Here is a 16,292-nt window from a genome sequence, read left to right as displayed (position 1 = left end):
ACTTGGTATCTTTGGACTCCTTAATTTGGCAACCGGATGGGTATAATTCGATATCCTACCTTAATTTGCATTTACTTAATTACAAGTGAGATCTACCATCTTCTCCTATGTTTATTGGTCTATTCATGTCTTTCGTTCTTTTTTTCATTAGGGTTTCTTTTGTTTATTGATTTATATTTTGTAGTTACCTTTAGTTTGTAGTTTGGCTTCTGATCAACAAGGGTTAGTACCATTTGGCACCTGTCAGTTTGATAAAAATGTCCTTTTTTTGGTTAACTTTTCTGTATGGTTTTGTGTCTCTTCTAAGCACTGTATACCTTGATTAAAAAGAGAAAATCCAGTCTGATGTTCTTTGTCTTCTAGAAAGTGGTTTTAATTGGCTAATCTACATTTATTGTACTTGTTGACATCTGGACTTAAAAATTTTTTGTTGTCTTATTTTGCTTTTAATTTTCTTTACTTTTTTCCTTCTTTTCTGCCTTCTTATAGATTTAAAGATCTTATAAGTCTTTTCTTTTAATGGCTAACTTAAAAATTTTTGACATAAATACTTAAATATTCACTTTATGAAAAAGCACAGAGTTATTTAGCATACTTCTTCTACAAAACAGGCAAGGAGGAATCAAACACCCTCTGTCATCTTACTCTCAGCTAAAATTTCAGTTTCACATGTTTCTTTTTTAAGTTTTTCATTTTTAAAAACCTGTCAGTACCTAATACTACTTGTACTATATTTAGAGATCAGAATCTTTTTTTTTTTTTTAATGTTTATTTATTTTTGAGACAGAGAGAGACAGAGCATGAACGGGGGAGGGTTAGAGAGAGGGAGACACAGAATCTCAAACAGGCTCCAGACTCTGAGCTGTCAGCACAGAGCCCGACGCGGGGCTTGAACTCATGGACCGTGAGATCATGACCTGAGCCGAAGTCGGCTGCCCAACCGACTGAGCCACGCAGGCGCCCCGAGATCAGAATCTTTAAAAGAAAAAAATCTGTAATAAATTTTATGAGCAACTTTTGCTTTCAAGTGTACATGAGAGATGAATTGTAAAATACAAAACAAAATCTGGGATTTCATTTCCTGAAACTTTCTGATTGAATAACCTGAAAACACTCTTATTAAGAAATGCTAGATTTGCAACTATGTGAATGGAACTAGAGGTTATTATGCTAAGTGAAATTAGAGAAAGACAAATATATGACTTCACTCATATGAGGACTATAAGAGACAAAACAGATGAACCTAAGGGAAGGGAAACAAAAATAATATAAAAACAGGGAGGGGGACAAAACAGAAGAGATTCATAAATATGGAGAACAAACTGAGGGTTATGGGAGGGTTTGTGGGAGGGGGGATGAGCTAAGTGGGTAAGGGGCACTAAGGAATCTACTCCTGAAATCATTGTTGCACTATATGCTACCTAATTTGGATGTATATTAAAAAAACAAAATAAAATTATAAAAAAAAAGAAATGCTAGGTGAAAGACAGCAAACATCCTTTAAAAAAAGCTTTTTTCTTAGGGAGAATTTTGAACATACAAAAGTAGACATAATGGTGAAATGAACTCTTACATACTAATCACTCAGCTTCAATAGCCCTATTACCTGAGCCATTTCTGTGCCATCTGCTTTCTCTGTTATGGTGTTATTTTAAAGCACATTGTAGACACCATATCATTTCTTCCATTATTTCAGTGTTCACCTCTACAATATAAGAACGCTTTTTTAAATTAAAAAATTACAGTACCTGGGGCATCTGGGTGCCTCAGTCGGTTAAGCATTCCGACTTTGGCTCAGGTCGTGATATTACAGTTCATGAGTTCGAGCCCCGCACTAGACTCTGCAATGACACTGCAGAGCTAGCTTGGATCCTCTGTCTCCCTCTCTGCCAGTGCCCTGCCCTCTCTCTCTGTCTCTCTCTCACACACACATTCTCTCTCTCTCTCTCAAAAATAAATTAAAAAAGCTTTACATATAAAAAATTACAATTCCTTAATATCTTTATATATTCAGCAAGCAACCAAATTTCTGATTGTCTGATATGTCATAAATGGCTTTTTCAAATGGCACTGGGTATTTTTTTAAACTAGGATCCAAATAAGGTCCACACATTGTGACTTTATAGTCTCAATCTATATTTTTCCTACATCTCTTCTCTTCTTTATTTTTAACTCCACTAGTTATAATTTCCCACAATGTAGATTTTGCTGATAACCTTTTCATGGTATAGTGTACTGTGGTCCTCTGTTCTCTGCATTTCCTATAAATTCGTATTTTATAGACTTGATTGTATTCAAAATTTTCATACTGCCAGAAAATACTTTCTTACATGTTCTTGTTTTATTAATTCTACTTTTTCAGTTGACTGCCTTCCAGTCCTTTTTATAGGATCCTTCCAAATTTCCCTTTCCCTTGTAAATTGGGTTTTCTATAGCATGTTTCCTTCCATTCTTTACCTTCATTGAATGTTGTCTTTCCTAAAGGTATTACATCACATCTACCCTAGGGTCTAGAGGAAGTATTTACATTGCTACTTCCATAGCTCTTTATTATCCTGATACAAAAAACAAAAATCTTATCCTTTGAGATTAATATGATACAGCTTATATCCTCAGTCCCTCCTGTTATCCTTTGCTGCTCTTTTCTTGCCTATTCCTGTGTTATTGAGAATTTTTGACATCTAACTTGGTTTTCCTTTATACTCCTTTTTCTGACATTTTCATGAGGTTATATTATTATCCAGGTGAAGAACTCACCTAAAGACATGTTAAGGTTTCTTAGTATATATTTGACTCTGCAGTGTCATCCACATTTTATAGCAGTACTGCATTCTCATGTCGTCATTTGAATTAAACCTTATTATTATCTCAGATTGGTAAACTGTTAATGTTACCAATCTCTGCTCATATTCTCCGGTATTTTTAGGTCTTTTATATTGCATACCTGTGCTCTTGATCCTGTCCCTGTCCATCCTAGGGCTAACACCTTGCTTCTTTGTTTTCCCTTTCTTACTTTGGTATTATCACTGTTTGCCCCCTCTGGTAGCTTAAGAATTATGCTTTAGCTGATTATGATTATGATTATGATTTGTTCTCTTCTGCTCTTTGACCATTAACAGCTACCCTTTCTCTTTTCTGCTCTTCACTCTTTTTTTTTTTTAACATTTATTTATTATTGAGAGACAGAGAGACAGAACATGAGAGGGGAGGGGCAGAGAGAGGAGGAGACACAGAATCTGAAACAGGCTCCAGGCTCTGAGCTGTCAGCACAGAGCCCAATGTGGGGCTCGAACTCACCGCGAGATCATGACCTGAGCCGAAGTCGGACGCTCAACCGACTGAACCACCCAAGGGCCCCAGCTCTTCACTCTTAAAAATAGCCATGCCACCTTGATTTCCTTATTTCCTAATTATTCTCTTAATTTGTTCCCCAGATATTTCATATACATTGGTTTAAAAATCAGATCACACAGAAGAGCTTAAAATGCAAAAACAGTTACAATGAGAAGTTTTATTCTTCTGACTTCAGTCCTTTTCTCCCAGAGAAAGTTAGCTTTGACTGTTAACTTTTTGTAGTTCAGTCTGTTTCACCTATACCACTGTTTCCTTCCCCTTCTCCTCATATTTATTCATTTCACTGTATTTGATGTCTTTGTAACTTAAGGTAGTATAACTTTATTTCTTGTTCCAGAAACCGTAGACAATATTTGTTGATTTCTTACTTTCTAGGATTAATGTACCTTTACCAAGATTCTCTTTAGCTACCTCTTGCTTTCACTTCTCAGCGTTAAGCATTTGTATTTTTATGTCAAAATGAACATTTACATTGAGTCTAGTAACGTTAATGGGCACTTTAGTTCTTTGTAGGCGATTCCAAATTTGCAAAACAGTAACAGTGTTATATTGAGGATTATTTGTTGTTGAGCCAGGAGCATACTGTAATTTCATTCCCATTCTTGTCAAGTTTTCTTCCATTGGAATTACCTTTTTTTCCCTTTTTTTCCCCTGTTATTTTCCTTTATTATATCCTCTGTGGGTGTGTTGTGTTGTGTTGTTTTGTATTGTTTGTTTTTAAGTGCTTCATGGCAAGCAGTCTGATACCACTTTTTTCTGAAGTCTTCCTTCCAGAGTCCTCTCGCTGGGCTGAGTGTGCGTCAGGCCTGCTGCCCAGCTGTCTGTCATCATGTGACTTAACTACTTCTTTCCAGGGTTGGATCTATTTTCTGGACCTGTTGTCATCTTTTTGATTTACTCCTTTGGTTTGGTTGGTATGTCTTAAGAAAGTAGCTTCTGAAATGCTGCCTTTGAGGTAAACTTTGAATATTCGGACGTTTGAAAATTACTTTATTCTGCTGGGTAAGAATTCTAAGTTGAACACCATGCATGAGATTAGAAGATTCAAAATAATAGTATAGAATGAAAGGAAAAGGCTTTGTGGGAGGGGTCTTTACCCTTCCCATCCTTTATCTATGGTAGTCTTTTGCTAATTTCTTAATTGCTAAATTCAGTGGATTTTTTCCCTTTCTTCTAGCTTATTTAACCTCTTCACAATATTTGATAATTTGTCTTGTGATACTCTTTTTTTCTTTCTTTCTTTCTTTCTTTCTTTCTTTCTTTCTTTCTTTCTTTCTTTCTTTCTTTCTTTCTTCAACGTTTATTTATTTTTGGGACAGAGAGAGACAGAGCATGAACGGGGGAGGGGCAGAGAGAGAGGGAGACACAGAGTCGGAAACAGGCTCCAGGCTCTGAGCCATCAGCCCAGAGCCTGACGCGGGGCTCGAACTCCCGGACCGCGAGATCGTGACCTGGCTGAAGTCGGACGCTTAACCGACTGCGCCACCCAGGCGCCCCTTTCTTTCTTTTTTTAAAAGGAACTCTATTTTTATTAAAATTTATACAGAAAAGCACAATAATCAGAAGTATACAAATGGCACAAAGTGAACACTTCCAGCTTTTCTCCTACTTCTCGACTGTTTCAAGAATCTGCTACATTCCTCTTTATGTTCTCCCATTTCTGACAGTTATAAATAATTCCTAAATGTTTGGGTTTAAGAATTTGATATCCAACCCTCTTTTTATCTTATATATCTTACATCTGGGCATCATGTATACTTTATGCTTAATGACTTTGGAATCTCTCACAAAAGCACATAATGTTTTTCTTAGCCTTTGGAAATCTAGCTGCCTATGTGATATCTCAGTCTGGGTGTCTTATTGGTAACTGAGATTCATTATGTGCCAAACTGAATTCATCATTCCTCCACAGCTATTTTTCTTCCATATGTCCTACTCTGTGAATTCTAAGACTGGACACCCAGCCTCCCAAACCCCAAACCAAGAAATTATTCTTAATTCCTCATATATGAAGCTGATTACTGCGAATCTTCCTTTTAATTGTCTTATAGGTGCTTCATATTCCAGATATCTAAAATCCACTTTCCTGGGGTGCCTGGGTGGCTCAGTCAGTTGAATGTCTAACTTCAGCTCAGGGCATGATCTCATGGTTCGTGGGTTGCAGTCCCGCGTCAAGCTCTGCACTGACAGCTCAGAGCCTGGAGCCTGCTTTGGATTCTGTGTCTCCCTCTCTTTCTCTGCCGCCCCCTGCTTGTGTGCTCACACGTTCGTTCTCTCTCTCTTTTTCTCTCAAAAATAAAATAAAAAAAAATCCTATTTCCTTTCAAACTTATTTTTGTTATCTATCTTGGTGCGTAGCATTACTTTTTTTATACCTAGTTGCTTAGTTGGAAATCTCAAATTCAGGTTGATTCCTCCCTTTCTCTGAATGTCCAGTTGGTAATTAAGGTAGGTTTATGTGGTAAACCTATGTGGTACACAGTCCTGTCCTTTTCCCCCTGTGTATTCGAATATTACAGTTCCTGCAACACTTTATGTATTGTTTTATATCTGTCCACATTATTTCCTTTCCCTTCAGATGAAGAGCTTTTATTTAAGGCAAAGGATTGTCTCTTTCTTTTGGAAAACGTTGAATGTGTAAATGAGTATTAAGTAAGTTGCGATAAAGTCAGGTGATACAATAATATGTAAACAGAAGAGTGATGGAATACATTTACACTAGAAAATTTGACATGAGCGAGCAAGTTTAAAAATTCCAGAATTTCTCTTAAGTTAACAAATCTAATACATACCTGTTTTATCTACATTTTGGCTGAATTACTCCTAAAATACCTTTGTAAAGAGAAGGGAAATATATGAGTAAGTGCAGTATAATGACATTTTATCTTCTTTTATTAAGGATTCATAAAGTAGAATTTTATATTTTACTGTATCACCAGAAAATTTCTATGACAGGTATAGATTACTGTGGTATACTTTCCAAAATCGTCTTCATTCTGTGAACATTGGTTTTAAGTTTTAAGTGATTTTTTTCTACTTTTAATTCTTTATAATTAATAGCGAATAATGGAAACCAACATACACTTAAAGGAAATATAGCTAACTTCCAACAGATTAATTAAATATATTTCAGATATTAGCAATTAGCAATCAGTACTAAAATGTTTTATGAAATGTATATCAAAGTGGTTTTAACGTTAGCCTAGAGGCTAATTAAGACATTTTTAGGGGCACCTGGCTGGCTCAGTCAGTAGGGCATACAACTCTCGATCTCAGGGTTGTGAGTTCAAGCCCCACATTGGGCACGGAGCCTACTTTAAAAAAAAATTATTTTTTAAATAATATCATATCAAAGAAAAATCCTACTTAATGAAAGAGGTGATAGAAGCAAAAACTAAGGGAAATAATACTGACACCAAAACATGGGTTTTTAGAAAAAGGCCCTCTTACTTTAGATGGGAGTGTATAATAAAGCCAATTTCTTAAACTGATAGATAACTTAAAAGTAGATGAGACTAAAAAATAATTGATACTTCTTGCTGTTCCCTTTTTAGCTGTCTTTCCTCAAATGTTAGTTTAGCCTTTGAGGAATGTAGGGAAACAGAAGAGTAGGTACATTATGCCTGAAGCATCCTCCTACCGTAGTTCTTAGCCAACGTTTCTTTGTCATTACCATAGGAAATTCTGTCTGATAAAAAATATCCAAGCCCTTTTTTAAACAATAGTTGCTGATAAGTAGATCCAAATTTTTACTAACTGATGATTTCTGTTGAAGACATGATGTTCCCAATACCATTGACAAGAAGCTCAAATTGGACTTTCTCTGCCCTTGTGCAATTCATGTTATGTAACTTTTCTTGGCTGTCGCTATACTTGGATGTTTGATTATGGTTTAGGGAGGTATTGCATTAGATATAATTGGCCAAATGTGAACTTTAAAAGTATGTTTGGGTAGCCAGATATCTGGTAGAAACTGATCAAACTAAAGTAGGAATGAGAAGAGGTAAAGACAACAAAACTTTGTTTTGATGCTAACAGCTATCTGGGGGAATTGTTTTACATTTTCTATGTTTCTTCTAAGAATAGATGTACTTTAAAAAAAACAGTTTTATTGAGATGTAATTCACATACTGTACATTTTGCCCCTAACCATACATTTTTGTTTTAAATTGAAGAAGCAAAACTAGAATCTGTGTGAATGGGAATAGTGAGAAATTGTATTTAGATATCATTCTCAACTGCATTCCTGGGATTAACCCCTCTTGGTCTTGATTTTCTGACTTTTTTATGTGTTATTGGTTCCATGTTCTATTGTTTTGCTATGTTCTTGAGAAACATTTGCCTTTTGTGATACTCACATCTAGTTTTGACATCAGAGTAATGATTATAAAATAAAATAATTTGGGAAGTATTTCCTGCTTCTCTGTTTTTGGTAAGAGTTTGTATAGAATTGGTATTATTTTGTCCTTAAATTTTGGCAGACTTTACCAGTGAAGTGATTTGGCCTGGCGTTTTCTTTATGGATAGATTTTTAATGAAAAATTTGATTTATTGAACAGATATATGTATGATACAATTCATGTTTTCTGTTTCTTCCTATATCAGTTTTGTTAAAATTACTGGTATAAATCATTGTAATCCCTTTTCCACTTAGTATCCATAAGATCTGTAGTGATTTCTGGCTTTTATTCCTGCTATTGATAATTCATGTGTTTTTTTTTTCCTTTCATTATTGATCATTTATATCTACTTAGAGATATAAATCTTATTAATCTTTTTCTAAAACTAACTTTTGGTTTTATTGATTTTCTCTGTTTTCTCTGCTCTTCATTACTACTTTCTTCTCTTTTCTCTGGTTTCTTTTTCTAGTTACTTAGGAAGATCATTGATGCCAGATCATCTTTCTTAACATAAGTACTTAAAATACACATTTCCCTTTAAACATCACATTAGCTGTATTTCAAAAATTTTATTTTTTAAGAGTTTTTCTTCTTTTATTTTTTTTTACTATGTAATAACATTTTTATTTATTTCTCCAATAGCCAAGAAATAAAGTATAAAATTGTTTTCTCCATTTTCTTTGGAGAAATTATTGAGAAATTTCAATTGTTATTTTAATGTTTATTTTTATTTTTGAAAGAGAGAGAGAGAGAGAGAGAGAGAGAGAGAGCGAGTGAGCCTGGGGAAGGGGCAGAGGCAGAGGGAGACACAGAATCCGACGCAGGCTCTGGGCTCTGAGCTGTCAGCACAGAGCCTGATGCAGGGTTTGAACTCTTGAACTGTGAGATCATGACCTGAGCTGGTTCTTTGAAAAGATCAACAAAATTGGTAAGCCTGTAGCCAGAAATCATCAAAAGAGAGAGAGAGAGAGAGGGAGAGAGAGAGAACCTGAATAAACAGTAATGAAAGAGGAGAAATAACAATCAACACCACAGAAATACAAAGAATTGTAACACAATATCAATATTATGAAAACTGAATATTATGAAAACCTGTCTATGCCAATAAATTGGACAATCTAGAAAAAATGGATAAATTCCTAAAAACCTATAACCTACCAAAACTGAAGCAGGAAGAAATAGAAAATTTCAACAGACCAGTTACCAGCAATGAAACTGATTCAGTAATCAAAAAACTTCCCGAAACAAAAGTCTAGGAGCAGATTTCTTCACAGGTGAATTCTGTCAAACTTTTTGGGTTAATACCTATTGTTCTCAGGCTATTCCCCAAAAAAAAGAAGAGGAAGGAAAACGTCATTGAGGCCATTGTCACCCTGATACCAAGACCAGAAAAAGACGTCCCCAAAAAAGAGAGCTACAGGCCACTATCTTTCATGAATATAGATGTAAAAATCCTTAACAAAATTTTAGGAAACCGAATCCAACAATACATTGGAAAAGTCATACACCATGGCCAAGTGGGATTTATTCCTGGAATGTAAGGGTGGTAAAATATTTACAGAACAACCAGTGTGATATATTACATTAGTGAGAGAAAGGATAAAATCCGTAAGATCACTTCAGTAGGCACAGAGAAAGCATTTGACAAAATACAATATCCATTCATGATAAAAATTCTCTGCAAAGTAGGTCTAGAGGGAACATACCTCAACATAATAAAGGCTTTATATGAAAAACACACAGCCACCTCAGTGGTGAAAAACTGAGAGTTTTACCTCTAAGATCAAGAACAAGACAAGGATATACACTCTCACCATTTTTATTCAACATAGTACTGGAAGTCCTAGCCACAGCAGTCAGACAACATAAAGAAGTAAAAGGCATCCAGATTGCTAAGGAAGAAGCAAAACTCTAACTCTTGGCAGATGACATGCTACTACTATGTATAGAAAACCCTAAAAATGCCACCAAAAACTACTAGAACTGATAACTAAATTCAATAAAGTCACGGGATGTAAAAACAATGGACAGAAATCTGCTGTGTTCCTATATGCTAATAATGAAGCAGCAGTAACTAAAATTAAGAAAACATTCCATTTATAGATGCACCAAAAAGTAAGAAAATACCCAAGAATAAACTTAACCAAAGAGGTAAAAGATCTGTACTATGAAACCGTAAAACACTGATGAAAGAAATTGAAGATGATGCAAAGAGGTGGGAAGATATTCCATGCTCATGGGTTGGAAGAACAAATATTGTTAAAATGTCCATACTTCCCAAAGCAATATATAGATTTAATGCAACTCCTATCAAAATACCAACAGCATTTTTCAAAGAACTCAAATAAACAATTCTTAAATTTCTTTGGAACCCCAGAAGACCTTGCATAGACAAAGCAATCTTGAAGAAAAAGAACAAAACTGGTGGCATCCTTCTCCCAGATTTCAAGGTATACTACGAAGCTGTAGTAATGAAAACATGGTGCTGGTTTAAAGATAGACATATAGATCAATCGAATAGAACAGGAAACCCAAAAATAAACCCACAATTATATGGTTAATTAATCTTTGACAGAGAAGGAAAGAATATACAATGAGAAAAAGACAGTGTCTTCAACAAATGGTGTTGGGAAAACTGGCCAGCTACATGGAAAAGACTGAAGCAGACCACTTTTCACCATACACAAAAATAAACTCAAAATGGATTAAAGATCGAAATGTGAGACCTAAAACCGTGCAAATCCTTGAAGAGAGCGCAGGCAGTAATTTCTCCAGCATCAGCTGTAGCAATATTTTTCTATATATGTCTCCTGAGGCAAGGGAAAGAAAAGCAAAGATAAACGGTTGGGACTATATATAAAAAAAAAAAAAGCTTCTGTACAGCAAAGGAAATGATCAATAAAACTATAAAGCAACCTACTGAATGGGAGAAGATATTTGCAAATGACCTATCTGATAAAGGGTTAGTATCCAAACTATGTAAAGAACCTATACAGTTCAACACCCAAAAAACCAAATAACCCAATTAAAAAATGGGAAGAAGACATGGGACCACCTGGGTTGCTCAGTCAGTTAAGTGTCTGACTCTTGACTTCGTCCCAGGTCACATGGTTCAAGAGGTCAGCCCTGAGTTGGGCTTTGTGCTGACAGCTTGGACGGAGCCTGCTTGGGATTCTCTCTCTCCCTCTCTCTTTGCCCCTCCCCTGCTTGTGCTCTCTCTTTCTCTCTCTCTCTCTCTCAAAATAAATAAACATTTAAAAAATGGGAAGAAGACATGCAGATGGCCAACAGACCCATGAAAAGATGTTCAACATTACCTGTCATCAGGGAAAATGCAAATCAAAACTACAGTGAGATACCACCTCACCCATCGGAATGGCTAAAATCAAAAGCAGAAGAAACAAGTGTTGGCAAGGGTGTGGAGAAAAAGCAACCCTCATGTACTGTTGGTGGGAATGCAAACTAGTATAGCCACAGTTTTCCATAGTGGCTGTACCAATTTATTCCCACCAGCTGTGTACCGGGGGTTCACTTTCTCCACATTTTTAACACCACTCATTTTTTTTTTTGTCTTTTTGATAATAGTCTGACAGATGTGAGGTGATATCTCATTGTGGTTTTTATTTTTAATGTTTATTTATTTTAGAGAGTGAGCGAGCACATGTATGCGTGAGTGGGGGAGGGACAGAAAGAGAGGGAAACGAGAATGCCAAGAAGGCTCCATGCTTCCACTGCAGATCTTGATATGGGGCTGGAACTCACAAACTGTGAGATTATGACCCGAGCTGAATTCAAGAGTTGGATGCTTAACCAACTGAGCCACCCAGGTGCTCCTCTTATTGTGGTTTTGATTTGCATTTCCCTAATAATTAGTGATGTTGAATGTCTTTTCATGGTCATATTGGCTGTCTATATGTCTTCTGTGGCAAAATGTCTATTCAAAGTCATATAGCTTACATCCTCTGTTTTCTTCTAGGAGTTCTATGATTTCAGGTCTTAAATTCAAGTTATTAACCCATTTTGAATTTATTTTTGTGTATGGTGTAAGATAGTGGTCTAGTTTAATATTTTTGCATTTAACTGACCAGTTTTCCCAACACAATTTATTGAAGAAACTCTCCATTATATATTCTTGCCTCCTTTGTCATAGGCTAATTGACTATATATGTGTGGGTTTGTTTCTGGGCTGTCTTTTCTATTACATTGATCTATGTGTCTGTTTTCATGCCAGTACCATATTCTCCTTTGATTACTATAGCGTTGTAGTATAGTGTGAAATCTGCTTTATTCCAGCTTTATGGAGTGATACCTCCAGCTTTATTCTCCTTAAAATTTCTTTGGTTATTTGGGGTCTTTATTTTTCCATATAAATTTTAGAATTCTTTGTTCTAGTTCTGTGAAAAAGCCTTTGGTATTTTATTTATTTATTTATTTATTTATTTATTTATTTATTTATTTACTTACTTACTTACTTACTTACTTACTTACTTACTTACTTACCTACTTACTTATTTACTTATTTACTTACTTACTTAGTTAGTAGGCTCCATGTCCAGTGTGGAGCCCAACACAGGGCTTGAACTCTCAAGACCCGAGTTGGTATCAAGGTCAGGTGCTTAACTGACTGAGCCATCCAGGTGCCCCTGCCTTTGGTATTTTGGTGAAGATTGCATTGAATCTGTAGATTCCTTTGGCTAATATGTATATTTTCACATTACTAATTCTTCCAATTTATGAGCATGATGTATCTATTTACTTATGCTGTCTTCAGTTTCTTTCATCAGTGTTGTATACTTCTCAAGAACATAACTCTTACAAATTCAGGCTTTTCAAATGTAATCTCTTGTAATTTACGGAGTCTTAATTTATAGACTAGACTGGCATATGATATAATTTAGTATTCCATTTACACTTGAAAAGGATGTACATTCTGCAGTTATTAAGTGTATTGTGATGTAAATGTTTAGTTGGTTAATGATGTTCAGGTCTTCAGTATTCTTTTTTTTTTAAGTTTATTTCTTTTTGAGAGAGGGAGAGAATGAATGAGGGAGTGGCAGAGAGAGGAGGAGAGAAAATTCCAAGCAGACTCTGTGCTGTCAGTGCAGAACCCAGTGCGAAGCTCAAACTCACAAACCGGGAGATCATGACCTGAGCCGAAATCAAGAGTTGGACGCTTAACTGACTGAGTCACCCATGCCCCTGGATCTTCAATATTCTTATTTTTTTCATCTGTTTTACTTCTGTTAATTCCTGACAGAGCAGTATTAAAATTTCTAGCTATTAGAGTTGTTTTGCCTATTTCTTTCTTTACTTTTTTGCTTCATGTGACTTGAAACTATTATTACATGCATATGAGAAGTCTAATATATACATCTATTTATTGTAGTTTTTTTTTTTAATGTCCTGTTTTAAAAGCTGTCATGAAGATATTTTTTTCTGGAATATTATATGACCTTTTACTTATTGGTCGGTTATCTATCTCAAATTAATATTTTTGGGTATTGGTGTAAGTTGGAGGTCAAGATTGCTTTTTCTTCTTGCCACTTAATAGCCATTGACTGACATACTTTTACTGAAAAGACTGACATTTCCACCAAAATGCAGTTGACCATATTTGTTTTCAGTTAGGTTATCTTATGTGAGGATATTTTTCTCAGCTCTATTTGTTCCTTTGGTCTATTTTTCTATATTTTTTTAAAATATGAAATTTATTGTCAAACTGGTTTCCATACAACACCCAGTGCTCATCCCAACAGGTGCTCTCCTCAATGCCCATCACCCACCCTCTCCTCCCTCCCCCCCCCCCATCAACCCTCAGTTTATTCTCAGTTTTTAAGAGAGACTCTTATTTTTCTGTATTTATGCCAATACCAACTTGACTTAATTATACTTACTTCACAGTAAATCTTGATGTCTGGTAATGTAAATCCTTCCAGTTGGCTCTTCTAGATTGTTTTGACTCTTGTAATCCTTTGTTTTCCATGCAGATATTAACTTGTAAATTCCCATAACATAAGCTGCTAGGATTTTAATTGGGACCGTGTTGACTCTATATATCAATTTGGAGAAGAGTTGCTACCTGAGCAATATTGAGTTTTCCTATAGTCTTTTTTTTTTTTTTTAATTTTATTTGTTTTGAGAGATAAAGTGCAAGTGAGGGAGGGGCAGAGAGAGCGAGAATGCCAAGCAGGCTCCACACCCGCAGTGTGGAGCCCGATGGGAGGCTCAAGCTCTGAACTGGGAGATCATGACCTGAGCCAAAGTCAGACACTTAACCTACTGAGCCATCCAAGCACCCCCAGTTTTTCTATACTCTTATATCTGTATGTTCTATTCTTCCATTATTTAACTGGCCTTTATTTTTTCTAGCAGTGTTTTATAGTTTTTATTAGAGTTCTTACAGATATTTTAGTAGATTTATTCCTAAACACTTGACTCTCTGTTACTATTGTTAATGATGCTGTTTTTAATCATCTTCATTTTTAAATTTGTTTCTGGTATATGAAAATCAATTAAATTTTGCATATTGATTTTGTATGCACTATCCTTTCTAACTTCATTTAGTAATTGTTATATTCTTAAAATTTTTCTGCATACATAGTCATATCATCTGTGAATATATCAGTTTTACTTCCTCCTTTGTAATCATTATACCTTTTATTTCCTTTTCTTGCTTTATTGTGCTGGCCAGTACCTCCACTCAAATGTTGAGTGATGGGCAACCTGACACTTGATTTCAGCTCAGGTTGATCCCAGGGTTGTGGAATTGAGCCCCAAGTTGGGCTCTGTGCTAAGTGTGGAGCCTGCTTGAGATTCTCTTTCTCCTTCTCTCTCTCCCTCCCTCTGCCACTTTCTGCCATTTATGTGTGTGCTCGCTCTCTAAAAAAAATTTTTTTAGGGGTGCCTAGGTGGCTCAGTCACTTGAGTGTTTCATTGTTGGCTCTGGCTCCAGTTGTGATCCTGTGGTCGTGGGATTGAGCCCCACAACAGGCTCTGTGCTGAGCATGGAGCCTGCTTAAGATTCTCTCTCTCTTCCTTTGCCCCTCTCTCCCACTTGTGCTCTCTCTCTCCAAAAAATAAAATAAAATAAAATGAAGATAAAATAAAATATTGAGTGGAAGTCATGATTTTAGACATGCTAATTAAGTTTTTGAATTCAAGAAGCATGAGATCAATATTTAACCAGTAAGTATTTTAAGTTCTTTTATAGTTATTTTTTATAAGAATGAGGAAGTTTGCTTTTATAGCTAGTTAGCTGAGAGTGTCTAATCACAAACCATTGTTGAACATTATTAGAGTTAGTTTCTACACTTATCGAAATGATCATATGTTACTTTCTCATGTATTCTAATAATATGATAAATTCTGTTGATTGATATTTTAATGTTAAAATAGCTTTGCTTTTTTGGGGTACACTAACCCGGTTAAGATTTGTTAGTCTCTAAAATATTATTAAATTTAATTTGCTAGTATTTTGTTCATTATTTTTTTCATATATGTTTGTAGGAGATATTTACATATAATTTTCTTTCCTTGTCACAACTTTATTACATTTTGGTATTATGTTCATACTGTACTCTTAAAATATGTGGAAAAGTGTTTTGTAATTTCTATTTACTGAAATAGTTTGTGTAAGCTCTTTTTTGATTCTTCAGATGTCTGGAAAAATTCACCAAGAAAGTCAATAGGCGATGAATTTTCTTTGTGGAAAGGTTTTAAGTTAAATATTCAATCTACTTAATAAATGTTAAAAGTTTGAAATTATATCTTTCTTCCTTTTTCAGTGTTTTTTCCTTCCTTTGTCCATTTTGATAAAGTTGTGTGTTTGAGAAAACCTTTTTTCAAATATTTCAAGCTTATTGGAGGATGTTCCTATATTGACATATTTTTAGGGACACCTGGGTGGCTCAGTCGATTAAGCATCTGACTCTTGATTTTGGCTCAGGTCATGATGTCATGGTTCATGGGTTCAAGTTACCTTCCTTAACTTCTCTCTACCTTGGTTTCCCCTACTGGCAACCATTGATAGTAATAATGTCAATCTCAGGGTTTCTGGGTGGCTCAGTCAGTTAAGCATTTGACTCTTTGATTTTGGTTCAGGTCATGATCTTACTATGGTTTGTGAGTTGGAGTCCCACATTGGGTTCTGAGCTGACAGTGTGGAGCTGCTTGGGATTCTGTCTCCCTCTCTCTGTACCCCTTCCCTGCTTGTTCTCCATCTCTCTCTCGAAATAAATAAAAATAAATTTAAAAAACCTATATATTTTGGGGAGCCTGGGTGGCTCAGTCGGTTGAGCGTCCGACTCCGGCTCAGGTCATGATCTTGCGGTCTGTGAGTTTGAGCCTCGCGTCAGGCTTTGTGCCAACAGCTCGGAGCCTGGAGCCTGTTTCGGATTCTGTGTCTCCCTCTCTCTCTGACGCTCCCCTGTTCATGCTCTGTCTCTCTCTATCTCAAAAAAATAAATAAACATTAAAAGAAATTTAAAAAAACATATTTTTAGTATTGTAAGCTCTGCTAATGATGTCTACTTTCCAATT

The 16,292-nt window shown here is 35.6% G+C and overlaps 1 protein-coding gene across 5 annotated transcripts in view; it reads left to right on the top strand.

Moving 5' to 3' along the window:
- The window catches only part of JAK2 (Janus kinase 2), a 118,642-nt gene that overhangs the window by 16,993 nt on the left and 85,357 nt on the right, over positions 1-16,292 (top strand). The gene's annotated exons all lie outside the window — the stretch shown is intronic.

Source organism: Felis catus, chromosome D4 (assembly GCF_018350175.1).
Source record: "Felis catus isolate Fca126 chromosome D4, F.catus_Fca126_mat1.0, whole genome shotgun sequence".
In the NCBI taxonomy this organism is placed as follows: domain Eukaryota; kingdom Metazoa; phylum Chordata; class Mammalia; order Carnivora; family Felidae; genus Felis; species Felis catus.
Note: the sequence above shows the minus strand (reverse complement) of the source record. Positions and strands in the feature narration are given on the sequence as shown.